The sequence below is a fragment of the Eubalaena glacialis genome, chromosome 14 (assembly GCF_028564815.1).
Source record: "Eubalaena glacialis isolate mEubGla1 chromosome 14, mEubGla1.1.hap2.+ XY, whole genome shotgun sequence".
NCBI classification, from domain to species: domain Eukaryota; kingdom Metazoa; phylum Chordata; class Mammalia; order Artiodactyla; family Balaenidae; genus Eubalaena; species Eubalaena glacialis.
Genome location: NC_083729.1, coordinates 16,189,786 through 16,203,786, shown reverse-complemented (window position 1 = coordinate 16,203,786; position 14,001 = coordinate 16,189,786).

The following is a 14,001-nucleotide window of genomic DNA, read 5'->3' as shown; positions in this document are numbered from 1 at the left end:
AATTTCAACATTCTCCTGAAAGGGTCTTTAAAGTACTTGGAAGGCATGCTACCTTTCAGAAAGCTTCATTGCTTAGCTCTCTAACAACTGTGAGGTGGGAAGTTTTGATTCTTTCTTTTGAATAAAGAGGAAACTAAAACGCGTAGATATTAAGCACATTAGGGAAGCAGAATTAGTCTTGCTTATAGGGTCATTAAAAGTTGTACAATTTACAGTTCTGTCGGAGAGGGAAGGGACTTTTAACCATGAGTAAAATCACATGCATGTCTAAATACCCTACAGACTGCTGCTCTAAGGCAGATAGATGACTGCGGCAGCATCTAGACAAATACCCAGATAATTTTATTTTCCCCACTAGGTATCTTTCTTCTAGGCTTACTGTCTTCAGCCAGCTACCTTGTCCCTTCTTTATGCTTCAGCACTGATGACCCATAAAGGTTGGCAATTGAAGCTGTCCCCTTTCATCTCAGGCCAAAATTGCAACTCCTTCAGATCTCCCTGGGGAGCAAAGTGAAATCAAATCAACAGTGGTGTAGAAAGCTAACTGCCCAAGATGTAGCTTAGGACCCCAGGTGAGTTAGGTCATCTCTGAGCTCTCCCCCGAGGCCTTGGTTAACTCTGAGGGTATGAAATGGAACTGAGTGAGGCCTTCTCCAGAGATCAAAGATGAGGGGGTCAAGAAAAAAAGACCCATTCCCAAAAACCAGAGAACAAATTTCTTGAGTAGTACAAATCCATTCAGTAGAATCTTTGTTATAGAATCAGAGAATGGAAGAAACTCTGTGAAGTCATCCAATTTATCCCCTGCTTTCAAATAATTAACAAGGATTCATTGAATTACTCCCTGCACCTGTAGGCATCTACCGGGATGGAATCCAACCCATAGCACTTTTCAAGACGGGAATTATCTCAAAGTATCCTTTGGTAATCTTTTCCAGTGTCTCACCAGCGTCAGCCACCCAGTTAATATCTAACCTAAATCACTCCTGCTACTTATTTAAGCCTTTATTTTTTTTGATACCTTAGGAGATGTGGGAAAACAGCAAGTATCCTTTCCTGGAAACTTCTCAATGCTGTGATTCAGAGTGAACAGAGCATGCAAGGGAGAATCTCAAAGAACATAGACTGTTTAATTTTCCCAATAAGAAAAGAGTCAGGAGTAAAGTTATGTATTTGACTTTTCCATTTATTAGCTCTGTGGTCTTGGACAAGTAATGTAACACCCTTAAGCTTCAATTTCTTCTTTCATAATAAAAATATAATACTTAAACCAAAGCTTATTATAATGGTTTAAAGGGGTAATATATGCAAAAAAAAATTTTGTCAACTGTGAAGTGTAATACAGATGCCAGATACAGTAAAATTTTTCATTTGTTATGAGGATTAAGTCAGAAGAATGATGGTAAAATAAGTGTTGGGAGGATGTAGAGAAATTGGAACCCTTGTTCATTGCTCATTGGAATGTAAAACAGTGCAGTACTGTGGAAAGTAGTAGAGTGGTTCCTCAAAACACACACACACACACACACACACACACACACAGAAATACCATATGATCCAACAATTCTACTACTGGGTATATACCCCAAAAATTTGAGAAGGATTCAAACAGACATTTTTATACAAGCATTCATAGCAACACTATTCACAATAGCCAAAATGAAGAAACAACCCAAATGTCCATCCATGGATGAATGAATAGGCAAAATGTGGTATATACATACAATGGAATATCATTCAGTCTAAAAAAGAAATGAAGTTCTGACACACACTACAACATGGAAGAACCTTGACAACATGATGCTAAGTGAAATAAGCCAGACACAAAAGAACAAAGATTGTATGATCAATTCCAGTTATATAAGGATAGTCAGACTCATAGAAACAGAAAGTCAAATGGTTATTGCCAGGGGTTAGGGAGGAGGGGAGAAGAGGAAGTTATGGTTTAATGGGTACAGAGTTTCAGTTTGGGATGATGAAAAATTTCTGGAGATGGATGGTGGTGATAGTTGCACAGTAGTGTGAGTGTGCTTAATGCCACAGAACTGTACACTTAAAAATGGTTAAAACAGTGAAGTTTATGTCATGTATATTTTATCACAATGTGAAAAAGAAGATAATGGTCACTACATGGTCCCCACTTGGCAAAGGATATGGGGGATATGAATACAAAAGAAAACATATGGAAGTTACCATTTTGTTAGAAAAACTGGACAATACATAAAACAGTCCAGACTAATAGGCACCACTCTGTGATTCGAAGCGTCTCAAGAGACGCAAGGAGGCAGTAGTGAGCACGCTGGATCGGCGTGACTAGAGAAGGCTGGCTCCATGGATGTGCAGACCTCGACTGGACATAGGCCTTTGAATGAGCACAGTCAAAACTTTATTTCCAGGCTTAGGAAGCATCTTCCCAGCAACTAGCCCTCTTGTCTGCACCTCAGAAAGCAGCCATTTTCCTCCCATTCCAATTTGAACGCCAGGAATCCAGTGCAATAACTGATTCGTTGGCATTTTATATTGTGTAGCGCCTTCATTCCAAGAGACTGCCCAGAGAACTAGAGACAGGCATTCAGCATTATTTTTTTTAATTGAATGATAGTTGATTTACAATATTGTGTTAGTTTCATGTGTACAGCAAAGTGATTCAAAGTTATATATATTTTTTCAGGTTATTTTCCATTATAGGTTATTATAAGATATTAAATATAGTTCCCTGTGCTATATAGCAAATCCTTATTGCTTATATATTTTATGTATAGCAGTTTCTATCTGTTAATCCCATACTTCTGATTTGTCCATCCCTCCTCCCTTTCCCCTTTGATAACCATAAGTTTTCTATGTCTGTGAGTCTGTTTCTGTTTTGTATGTAGATTCATTTTTGTATTAATTTTTAGAGTCCACATATAAGCTATATATATATATATATATATATGTCTTTCTCTGTCTGACTTACTTACTATGATATTCTCTAAGTCCATCCATGTTGCTGCAAATGGCAATATTTCATTCCTTTTATGGCTGAGTAATATTCCATTGTTTATGTATATACCATATCTTCTTAAACCAATCATCTGTTGATGGGCACTTATGTTGTTTCCATGTCTTGGCTATTGTAAATAGTGCTGCTATGAACGTTGGGGTACATGTATCTTTTCGAAGTAGAGTTTTCATCTTTTCCAGATATATGCCCAGGAGTGGGATTGCTGGATCACATGGTAGCTCTATTTTTAGTTTTTTAAGGAAGCTCCATACTGTTCTCCATAGTAGCTGCACCAACTTATAGTTCCTCCAACAGTGTAGGAGGGTTTCCTTTTCTCCACACCTTCTCCAGCATTTATTATTTGTAGACTTTTTGATGATGGCCATTCTGACCAGTGTAAGGTGATACCTCATTGTGGTTTTGATTTGCATTTCTCTAATAATTAGTGATGTTGGGCATCTTTTCATGTGGCTGTTGGCCATCTGTATGTCTTCTTTGGAGAAATGTCTATTTAGGTCCTATATGCCCATTTTTTGATTGGGTTGTTTGTTTTTTGATATTGAGTTATATGAGCTGTTTGTATGTTTTGTATATTAACCCCTCGTTGGTTGCATCGTTTGCAAGCATTTTCTCCCATTCCATAGAATGTATTTTCATTTTTTCGGTAGTTTCCTTTGCTGTGAGAAAGCTCGTAAGTTTGTTTAGGTCCCACTTGTTTGTTTTTGCTTTTGTTTCTTTTGCCTTGAGAGACTGATCTAAGAAAATGTTGGTATGATTTATGTCCGAGAATGTTTTGCCTATATGTTCTCTTCTAGGAGTTTTATGGTGTAATGTCTTATATTTAGGTCTTTAAACCATTTTGAGTTTATTTTTGTGTATGGTGTGAGGGAATGTTCTAATTTCATTGATTTACACGTAGCTGTCCAGCTTTCTCAGCACCACTTGTTGAAGAGACTTTCTTTTCTCTATTGTATATTCTTGCTGCCTTTGTTGAAGATTAACTGACCTTAGGTGTGTGGGTTTATTTCTGGGTTCTCTGTTCTGTTCCATTGATCTATATGTCTGTTTTTGTGCCAGTACCATGCTGTTTTGATTACTGTAGCTTTTAGTGTTGTCTGAAGTACAGATAGGCATTCTTTATTTATTTATTTATTTTTTTATTTATTTATTTTTGCTGTGTTGGGTCTTCGTTTCTGTGCGAGGGCTTTCTCTAGTTGTGGCAAGCGGGGGCCACTCTTCATCATGGTGCGCGGGCCTCTCACTATCGCGGCCTCTCTTGTTGCGGAACACAGGCTCCAAACGTGCAGACTCAGTAATTGTGGCTCACGGGCCCAGTTGCTCCGCAGCATGTGGGATCTTCCCAGACCAGGGCTCGAACCCGTGTCCCCTGCATTGGCAGGCAGATTCTCAACCACTGCGCCACCAGGGAAGCCCCAGATAGGCATTCTTAAATGCCTATTTGAAACTGGAAACTGAGAGGCATGGCATAGAGTAAACCAAAAGGCTGAGTATTGATTGACACATTATCTGGGTTAAGCTGAGGGAATCAGGAGTTAATCATTAATGTCATCAGATACCTACAGTTTAATGCCAGTACAGAGGTACTACATTGTTGCTATAAGTACAATCTTTTCAGTCTACCAGAAAAAAAAAAAAAATTTTTTTTGCTCTGGTTTGGTGATAGCAGAAAGAGGTGATTGTAGTGAATTTTACAGAGAATGGGGGCATCAGGCTGAGTAATGTCATGGAAGGAGCAAGACTTTGGTGTCAGACGGACCTGGATTCGGATCCCAGTTCTGCCACTTACCACCTTGTGAATTTGAAAAGTTATTTCACTTTTCTTAGTTTGTCATATGGAGCATAATAATACCTACATCACTAGGTTTAAGATAAGATTATGACAATTTGTATAATGTCCCTTAAACATAAAGGGCACTCTAATAATGAGAAGAAAATCAGCAGAAAAGTTTTCAGTAGAGATACCTGTGATTGCTTCTAGATTATAATAAAAATAGCTAACTTTCACGGTACTAATATTTTCCCCAGGAATGTTCTAATAACTTTACATTTTGAACTGTTAACCCTTGGGAAAATCCTATCAGGTAGGTAGCATAGTTATCCTCACTTTACATTTGAGGAAGCTGGAGCACAGAGAGGTTAAGATACTTGCCAAATGTCACAGAGCCAATAAAAGTTGGCACCGAAGTCCATGTTCTGAACTGTGATAATATAGACCAGAGGTAATATTAGATAGCCTCCTAATGAATGAATTCACTGTGCATAAAAATATGTAACTTTGGTTTTAATAATAAGATGATTAGGAAAAAACAAAATAAAATGCATCTTTAAATCTCTGTAGCAAATCATATAATGGTTATTTTATGGTCATATTAAGTTTCTATTCAGCAGCTAATTCCAAAGATACAGATAATCAAGAAACATAAATCACCATGTCATATTAATAAGATATGTCTTTCTCACATATGGACACTAAAACATTTAAAGACGGAAGTGTGCCAGTTTTTATTGCTTAAGTTCTCATATTTGTGATAATTTTAGAATTCAAAAGTTTTAATATAGATAAGTTCAATATGTACATTTTTCCAATTAGTATTAAAAAAAAGAAATAGATTATCTCTAAGGATTCAGGTTCCTTTTTATTCACAGTAAGACTAAAATTCTAAAAGATTTACATGGGTAAAATTATACATCAAGAATACCAAACATATTATAGAGGAATGTGGGCTTGCCTTGGTTGCTTACTCACTTACTTGATATAAGTTAGAAAAATTATGGCCCAGAAAACTCCAGAATGGAAAGATGTTTCACTTGTAAGTAATAGAGTAGACCAGTAACCATAGAGGAAGTTAGAACTGTAGTAAAAAACGTATTTCTCAAAAGAGACACCAGGCCCCAGTGACTCATGATACATAAGTTGTTCAAAACCAAAGAAAAAGCTGAAAAGCTTGTCAATTTGTATCTGGTATAAACTCAGTGCCAAAAGTGGACAAAGATAGGATAAAAAAAGAAAACTATAAGCCAATCAAGAATTTGGAGAGTTTTAATGTATCAATTGTAATTTATTACATTTTGAGATTTAAGGATAAGATTTCTGTGATACCCTTGATAGATGTCAGAAATGTTTTAGTAAAATTTAACACCCATTCCTGATTAAAACAAGGAAGTCTCTTGGTAAACTAGGAATGGAAGGAAACTTCCCTAACTGGATACAGCATATCTAGTAGAAACCAAAATCTCCTTAGTTTGGGCAAATACCAAAGAAGCTTATTTCTCACTTAAGTAATAGTCCAAGGTGAGTGTTTCTGGTTAGCAAGCCCTACACACAGTCTTTCAGGTACTCAGAATCCTTGCATCTCGTGGCGCCATCTCCTAGAACCTCATCCTCTATATCCAGCCTCAGAAAGGAGGATGGAGGAGTGCAAGTGAGAGTTTTTCATGGGCCTGGCATGAATACCGTTCACATTACCCTGGGGAGAACTTAGTCCCATGGCTGTACCCAACTGTGAGGGAGGCAGGGAAATGGATTCTAGCTGTGCGCTCAAAGGGAAAACTAGAAAGTGGTTTCTGTGGACAGTTAGTGCTCTCTGCCCCAGTCAGCTCCTCTGGCTACCTGTATCTACATACCCTTCTTCACACTCATCTCCTCCCCAAGAGAGATGACCCCAAATCTTATGCAGTCACTGCATTCATCTCAAAGTTTAAGAACTCTGACTGCTGTGCTCCTCTGGCTCCTGTATCTACATACCCTTCTTCACACTCATCTCCTCCCCAAGAGAGATGACCCCAAATCTTATGCAGTCACTGCATTCATCTCAAAGTTTAAGAACTCTGACTGCTGTGCAGTCTACTCCATCAAATACTTCAAATCAAATATGTAGTTCTTTATGGTTTGGTGACCTATGAACTAAAAAATGTTAACTGCTCCTGCACACCCACACACCAGCACAAGTTAGTGGAGCAGAAAAGGACAACAGCAATAAAAAGTTCCACTTGGAAAGGGGAGAATAGGATACATACCAAATCTCAGACCAAACACAAAATTAAAATCCTGTTGGATCTGTATCTAAACATGAAATATCTAATCACAAAAGACTGAACTATGAAATAGTAAAAGGCACTGTATAGTAAAATAGGTTTTAATTATGGATTAGGAAGACCTCTTGAGCATAACACAACATCCAGAAATCTTAAAGTAGAAAATGGACAGATTTGACCTCCTAAAAATGTAAAATTTCTGTATCTCAGAAGGTACCTTAAAATTAAAAGACGTATGTAACAAATATTTACAACACAGCTGAAAGTTGGTTAATATCTCTAATAATCAATAAGAAAAAGACAAACAACCCAAAGTAAAAATGGAGGCTTTTGCCTTCCAGATGGGAAACTAATTGCACACAGCAATGTTCTCTCCTTCCCCAATCCCATCTATCCTCCTACTCTAAGCCTTGGATTTCTTTTTTGAGTATGGGAATATATACCTTGTTCTGTAAATTCAAAGAGAAAATTTTGGCTAATGAAAATTATGAGAAATTCCTGAGAGTAAAAGAACAAAGGATAAGTTTGAAGAGGGTAATCGCAGCCTGGAATTTGTGCTGGATCCCTTTGGAAAGTACTACCACAGAACATGGGAGAATCACCAGGAATTCCTCCTGCCTACAGGTGGAAGAAGCCAGGAGTAGAGAAGAGTGGTTCAATGCAAATGACAGGAAAATGAGTTGGGGTACCCACAGTGTGTCGTGTGCATCCCACCTTCCTCTCCATCCATTTGGATCTGTCTTTGGGCAGGAGCCATGCTGAAGGAGAGGCAGGGCCTGACAATGCCCAGAGATAATGACTGAGCCCAGAATACCAGCCTCTAAGATATTCCATCCAGAATACATCCCACCTTTTCCCCATTCTCACTGAAAACAGTGGGGAGCACAAACCTCAATAGCTATTTGTCCACCTCCCCCAAGGCTGGCTGAAAGACTAGAAGTATAAAGGATCCAGCATGGGATCCAAACCACAAAGATGAGCCCACAGTCAAAAATCACCAACATCTGGCATGCAGCCACCATGAAAAATAGGTAACAACCCAACAGAATTACAACTATGCAAAAGTTAATAGAGCGATAAGAAAAGGACTTTAAAACAAGTGTGATTAGTGTCTTCAGATATAAGATGATGTCGCAATAATGAATCAGGAACTGTCTGTTATAAAACAAACCAAAGACAAACCTTGGAAGTAAAAAATATAATTATTGAAATTAAAAATGCACTAGATAGAAGAATAGGCATAGCTAAAAAAGAAATTAGATATCTGGAAGACAGCCTAGGGATGAAGTACAAGGCGAGAAAAAGATAAAAACTTAAGACATGGAAGAAAGTTCTGCAAGTCGTAGGATCTACCCAATAGAGAATAATGAGAATAGAAGAGAGGTAAAATCTGAAGAAATAATAGGATGGAATTTCTTATAGTTGAAGAAACATATAAATCTGAGGATTGAAATGGTCCACCAACTACAGAGTAGGATAAACACACAACAAAAATAAAAGGCAATGTACGAAAGTAATGCAAGTTCAGAACTTTCATTAGTCAATATAGTCAATATGCTAAAAGCTTAAGGATAAAGACAAACTGCTGCAGCCTCCAGAGAGGGTGAGAAAAAGACTGTTCAAAGTAATTCTAATCAGATTTGGCGTTAGATGTGTCATCAACAATATTGGATGAAAAAAGACATTGGACTATATTTTTAGTTTGGTAAAGGAAAAGAAGTTCAAATCTAAATTTCTGTGTTCAGCCATGATATCATTGAAATGTGAGAATGAAATAAGATTCTTTCAAATATCCAAGAATTCAAATTTTAACAACCCAGCAGATTCTCTCTGAAAGCTGAAAGAACTACTAGAGAATATACCCCCCAAAAAAGTCAATCCGGAACTTAACAATGAACTGCAATAGTTAGCAAAAAAAGTAATAAAGCCATTCTATAGATATGATTATAAAATTACTTTTAAAAAACAATACTGTGCCAAGATTTCAGATTATGTCAACATGGGATGTGGGAAGATGGAGGCAAGGGTGCTAATGAAGAATTTAGGAAAATAAAAGCATTCTAAGATTCATCAAAAGGAATCAATGGGTAGCGATTAACTTCAGACACTATTAGAAAAATATAAATCTAACCACTTATGATAAAAGCTTAAGTGTAACTACTAGAAAAATAAAAATAGAATATGTATGATTTTCAAACCAGTAAATGAAAAGAGGAACAAAGAAAATTCCACTAATCCATGAAAATGCTGGGAAGAAGAAATGCAAGCATGAGAAAAAGGATGGTAAATTGAAAACACAAAATAAGGCGGCAGGAATAGGTCTAAGTGTATCAAATGTAACAGTAAATATGAATTGCCTATGTTTGTTTCATTAAAGGGAAAATAGTTTGGACTTTTAAGAATCCAGCTATGTGCAGGTTACTAGAGAAAGCCAAAACTGTGATAACTCAAAGTTTGAAAACATATCCCTAGCAAGTACTAACAGAAAGGTGGCAATAGCACCATCAATACCAGACAAGATAGAATTGAAAGTCAAAAACATTAAAAGTTTAATAAAGGACATTTCACATGGTTAAATAATTCACCAAGAAGCAATAATAATCATAAACTTAAATGCCCCTAACATCATTTGGAAATACAAGGAAAATTGATAAAATCACAGATGGAAATTAGAAAATCCACATCATAGAGGTATGTTAAAGTCTCCCACTATGATGGACTATGAATAAAAATATAGAATATTTAAATAATGAAATTAATAAGTTCATGCTAATATATATGAATAGAATTCACATTCAATAGAGAATATGCAACTTGTTCATTTACTCAGTTAACATTTACAAAAATTGGTCCTATAGAATGTCACAAAGAAATTACAGTTAGGGAAAAAAATGAAATATAGAGATAAATAGACCACTTAACCAACCCCAGTATATTAAAGTTTTTTTAAATTTTTTAGAAAGTTAATCCAGGCATCTAGATATTTTAAGTCACTTCTAAATAATTTATTGGTTAAAGAGAATGTGAAAATTGTAGTTTAAAATTATTTATAAATTCATGAAAATGAAAGCACTCCATATCAGAACTTATATGTTTTTTCATGGCTTCAAAAGCATTACACACTAACCTAAGAAGCTAGGAAATAAACAACCCAAACAAGCCCATAGAAAGAAGAAATAAAAATAATTAAAGCAGAAACGGATGAACTAGGAAATAGATAAGTCCATTTCTTCTTCCTCCTACCTCATTTCTCCTGTCTCCTGTAGCAAAATTCTTCAAAATAATTGCTTATTCTCACTGTCTCCAGTCGTTCTCCATTTTAAAAAAAAAAAAAAAGAAGAAAAAAAAAAAAAACCTAATCAGGCTTCTGTCTTCAGCACTTCACCAAAACATATCTTGTAAAGACCACCATGTGTATATTTCAACTCTAATTTTATTTGAACCATCAGTGGATTGATCATGTAACTTATTTTACAATCTTGGACACTTAGTAAAAGAGAGTAAGAGAGCGCTGTTAATTATTACAGCTGAAAATAGGCATAAATTGGGTCATGTGGTCACGCCACCAATCAGCAACATTTAGCCATAGATCAGTGCCTGGCATAGAGTGCATAATACATATATATTGAATGGATGGAGTTTATCAGCCCCACAGAATTTCCCATTTTTTATTTTTGTTGTTAACTGAATAAAATAAAACCTTTGGCAAGATTGACCAAGGAACAAAAAGAGATCACAGGGCTTCCCCGGTGGCGCAGTGGTTGAGAATCTGCCTGCCAATGCAGGGGACACGGGTTCGAGCCCTGGTCTGGGAAGATCCCACATGCCGCAGAGCAACTAGGCCCGTGAGCCACAACTACTGAGCCTGCGCGTCTGGAGCCTGTGCTCCGCAACAAGAGAGGCCGCGATAGTGAGAGGCCCGCGCACCGCAATGAAGAGTGGCCCCCACTTGCCGCAACTAGAGAAAGCCCTCGCACAGAAACGAAGACCCAACACAGCCAAAAATAAATAATAAATAAATAATAAATAAATTAAAAAAAAAAAAGATCACAAAAAAACATGAGGAATGAGTGAAAGGTCATAGACACAAATATGTGAAAGATAAAAGAAAATTATGAGAATACTGTAACAACTTTGTACTAATCCACCTGAAAACATAGATGAAATGGATACATTTCCTACAATACAAATGATTAAAGTTGACCTAAGATGGAGTAGAAAGTCTGAATAAATGAATCAATGTTAAAAAAAAAATTGGGGCTTCCCTGGTGGCACAGTGGTTGAGAATCTGCCTGCCAATGCAGGGGACACGGGTTCGAGCCCTGGTCTTGGAAGATCCCACATGCCACGGAGCAACTAGGCCCGTGAGCCACAGCTACTGAGCCTGCGCTCTAGAGCCCGCAAGCCACAACTACTGAGCCCACGTGCCACAACTACTGAAGCCTGCGCGCCTAGAACCTGTGCTCCACAACAAGAGAAACCACCGCAATGAGAAGCCCACGCACTGCAACGAAGAGTAGCCCCTGCTCGCCGCAACTAGAGAAAGCCCACGCACAGCAACAAAGACCCAATGCAGCCAAAAAAAAAAAAAAAAAAAAAAATTGGAAAAAGCATTTCTCAGCTGTGCTGTGGAGAAATAAGAAAGTGGTCTGGATACCTGCTTGGGCTAGTATAACAGGGCAGGAAGAAACCACTTAGGGGAAAGTGGATTTCAGGGCTGAAAGTCAGAGTTCTGTGCTCCAGCTACCCCATCTGTGTGGAGATTTTGCAAACTTATTTTTTGAAAGAAACTGATAGATTTCATTGTAGATGCATTACTTTTCACCATAGTTCCATTCCTACTCAGAACTACTGAGTCCTCTCCTACTTTGTGGGAAGATTGGACAAAATTATGAAAGAAACCAAGGAGTTAAGCTACGAGTTAGAAGAAAATATATCCTCCCTTCAGCTAGCTACATATTGCAGGGTCCAGGCAAGCACGTAGCCTTATGGCCTAGATTTTTTTTTTGCCCACCATATGAGAAGGATACCATTAGCCCATTTATCTTGTAGATTTGTTTTTGAGGGTGAAAAGAGAATGAACATCTGGTAATGAATAAAGAGGGACATAAGTGGGAGATTTAGCGTTAGTTTGAAGGGTATGTGTGGAACAAAAATGGAAAAACATGAAGACACTCCAGTTATGATGCATTTACAACACTTTTCCATCTCCAGGCCAGCAACCCACTTGTGTCCTGCCATCCTAAATATGCCCTGAGCATGTCTTCTTGTACTTAGGTCCTACACAGAGTGAATGTAGTAGCATCTCCAGCAATTTGTTCAATGTATGCTCAATAAATTATTCTGAAATAAAAGGAAAAGGTTAAGGATAACCTTTAATCATAAAGAAAATACTGAGCTCTGTTCATTATTCTCTGAGGAGGATGTCCTCATTATAGAAAGATTTTCTTTAAAACGATAAAGTGAATAAAAATGTTGGTGTCGAAAAGAATGACTATAGAGAAAGCAGCTCTCTAGGGTAACACCATTGAGAAGAGTAGGAGAGTTTAGAATTTGATATATATTTTCATAAAACTTGGCAATGACTGATTTTATTCCAGTATTTCAAATGGTTTTGGAAAAAGAAATAATAAAGTAATTAAGATTGTAAAAAAGTTAAATTTAGTGATAAACTCCCAACATAAAAGCAATGTGCTGTACAAAAAGTCTTAGAAATAAAAGAAGGTGGAGAGAAGGTAATTCTAATGAAATTTTATCTCTAGGGGCATATATCATCAAACCCCTCCAGCATAAATGCTATTTTATTATATTCTTATGTCTTACTCATTTGTGTGTATTCAGAGTATTTTATTCTAAGATTACATATTTGGCTGAATAAACTTCTTGGTGTCTGTAGATGTTATGTTTTAGTGGAATATTCGTATATAAATGTTTTCAACAAATTACCAAATCAGTGACAATTTCTGGAACATGAAGAGCTGAATTAGTAAATTCATTTGAAGAGAAGAAAAACATTGCATTGCTCTTGAGCTCCTAAGTGTTGAATTTTACTTTTTCTGAGGTGATATAAAAATGTATTTCTAATAGTGAAAATATGTGAACATATGAAAGAATAAAGACTGGTTTATATTGAGTTAGAGAAGATGAGGCTTGGAAGGTAATTTGAAGCCATATGGTATAGGGTCTTGAAAAGTTTGGCTTGGGTGGGACCTCAGAGATCATCTGGTGTTTAATTAACCTGTTAATCTTATTTTCAGAGAAATTAGGTCCCAAGAATCCCTCCAATTTCTTTTTTTTTTTTTCTTATTTATTTTATTTTTGGCTGCATTGGGTCTTCATTGCTGTGCGTGGGTGGAGAGCGGGGGCTACTCTTCATTACGGTGCACGGGCTTCTCACTGCAGTGGCTTCTCTTGTTGCGGAGCACGGGCTCCAGGCTCACGGGCTTCAGTAGTTGTGGTGCGCAGGCTTCAGTAGTTGTGGCATGCAGGCTCAGTGGTTGTGGCTCATGGGCTCTAGAGCACAGGCTCCGTAGTTGTGGCGCACGGGCTCAGTTGCTCCGCGGCATGTGGGATCTTCCTGGACCAGGGCTCGAACCCGTGTCCCCTGCATTGGCAGGCGGATTCTTAACCACTGCGCCACCAGGGAAGCCCTCAAATTTCTTTTTTTAATTAAAGTAATTGATCTTCGATGTTTTGTTAGACTCAGGTATATAGCAAAGTGATTCAGTTGTGTGTGTGTGCGCGTGTGTGTGTATTCTTTTTCAGGTTCTTTTCCATTATAGGTTACTATTGATACATGGTAGTGAATATAGTTCCCTGTGCTATGCAGTAGGTCCTTGTTGTTTATCTATTTTGTATACAGTAGTGTGTATCTGTTAATCCCAAACTCCTAATTTATTCCTCCTCCCCCTTTCCCCTTTGGTAACCAGAAGTTTGTTTTCTATGTCTGTGAGTCTATTTCT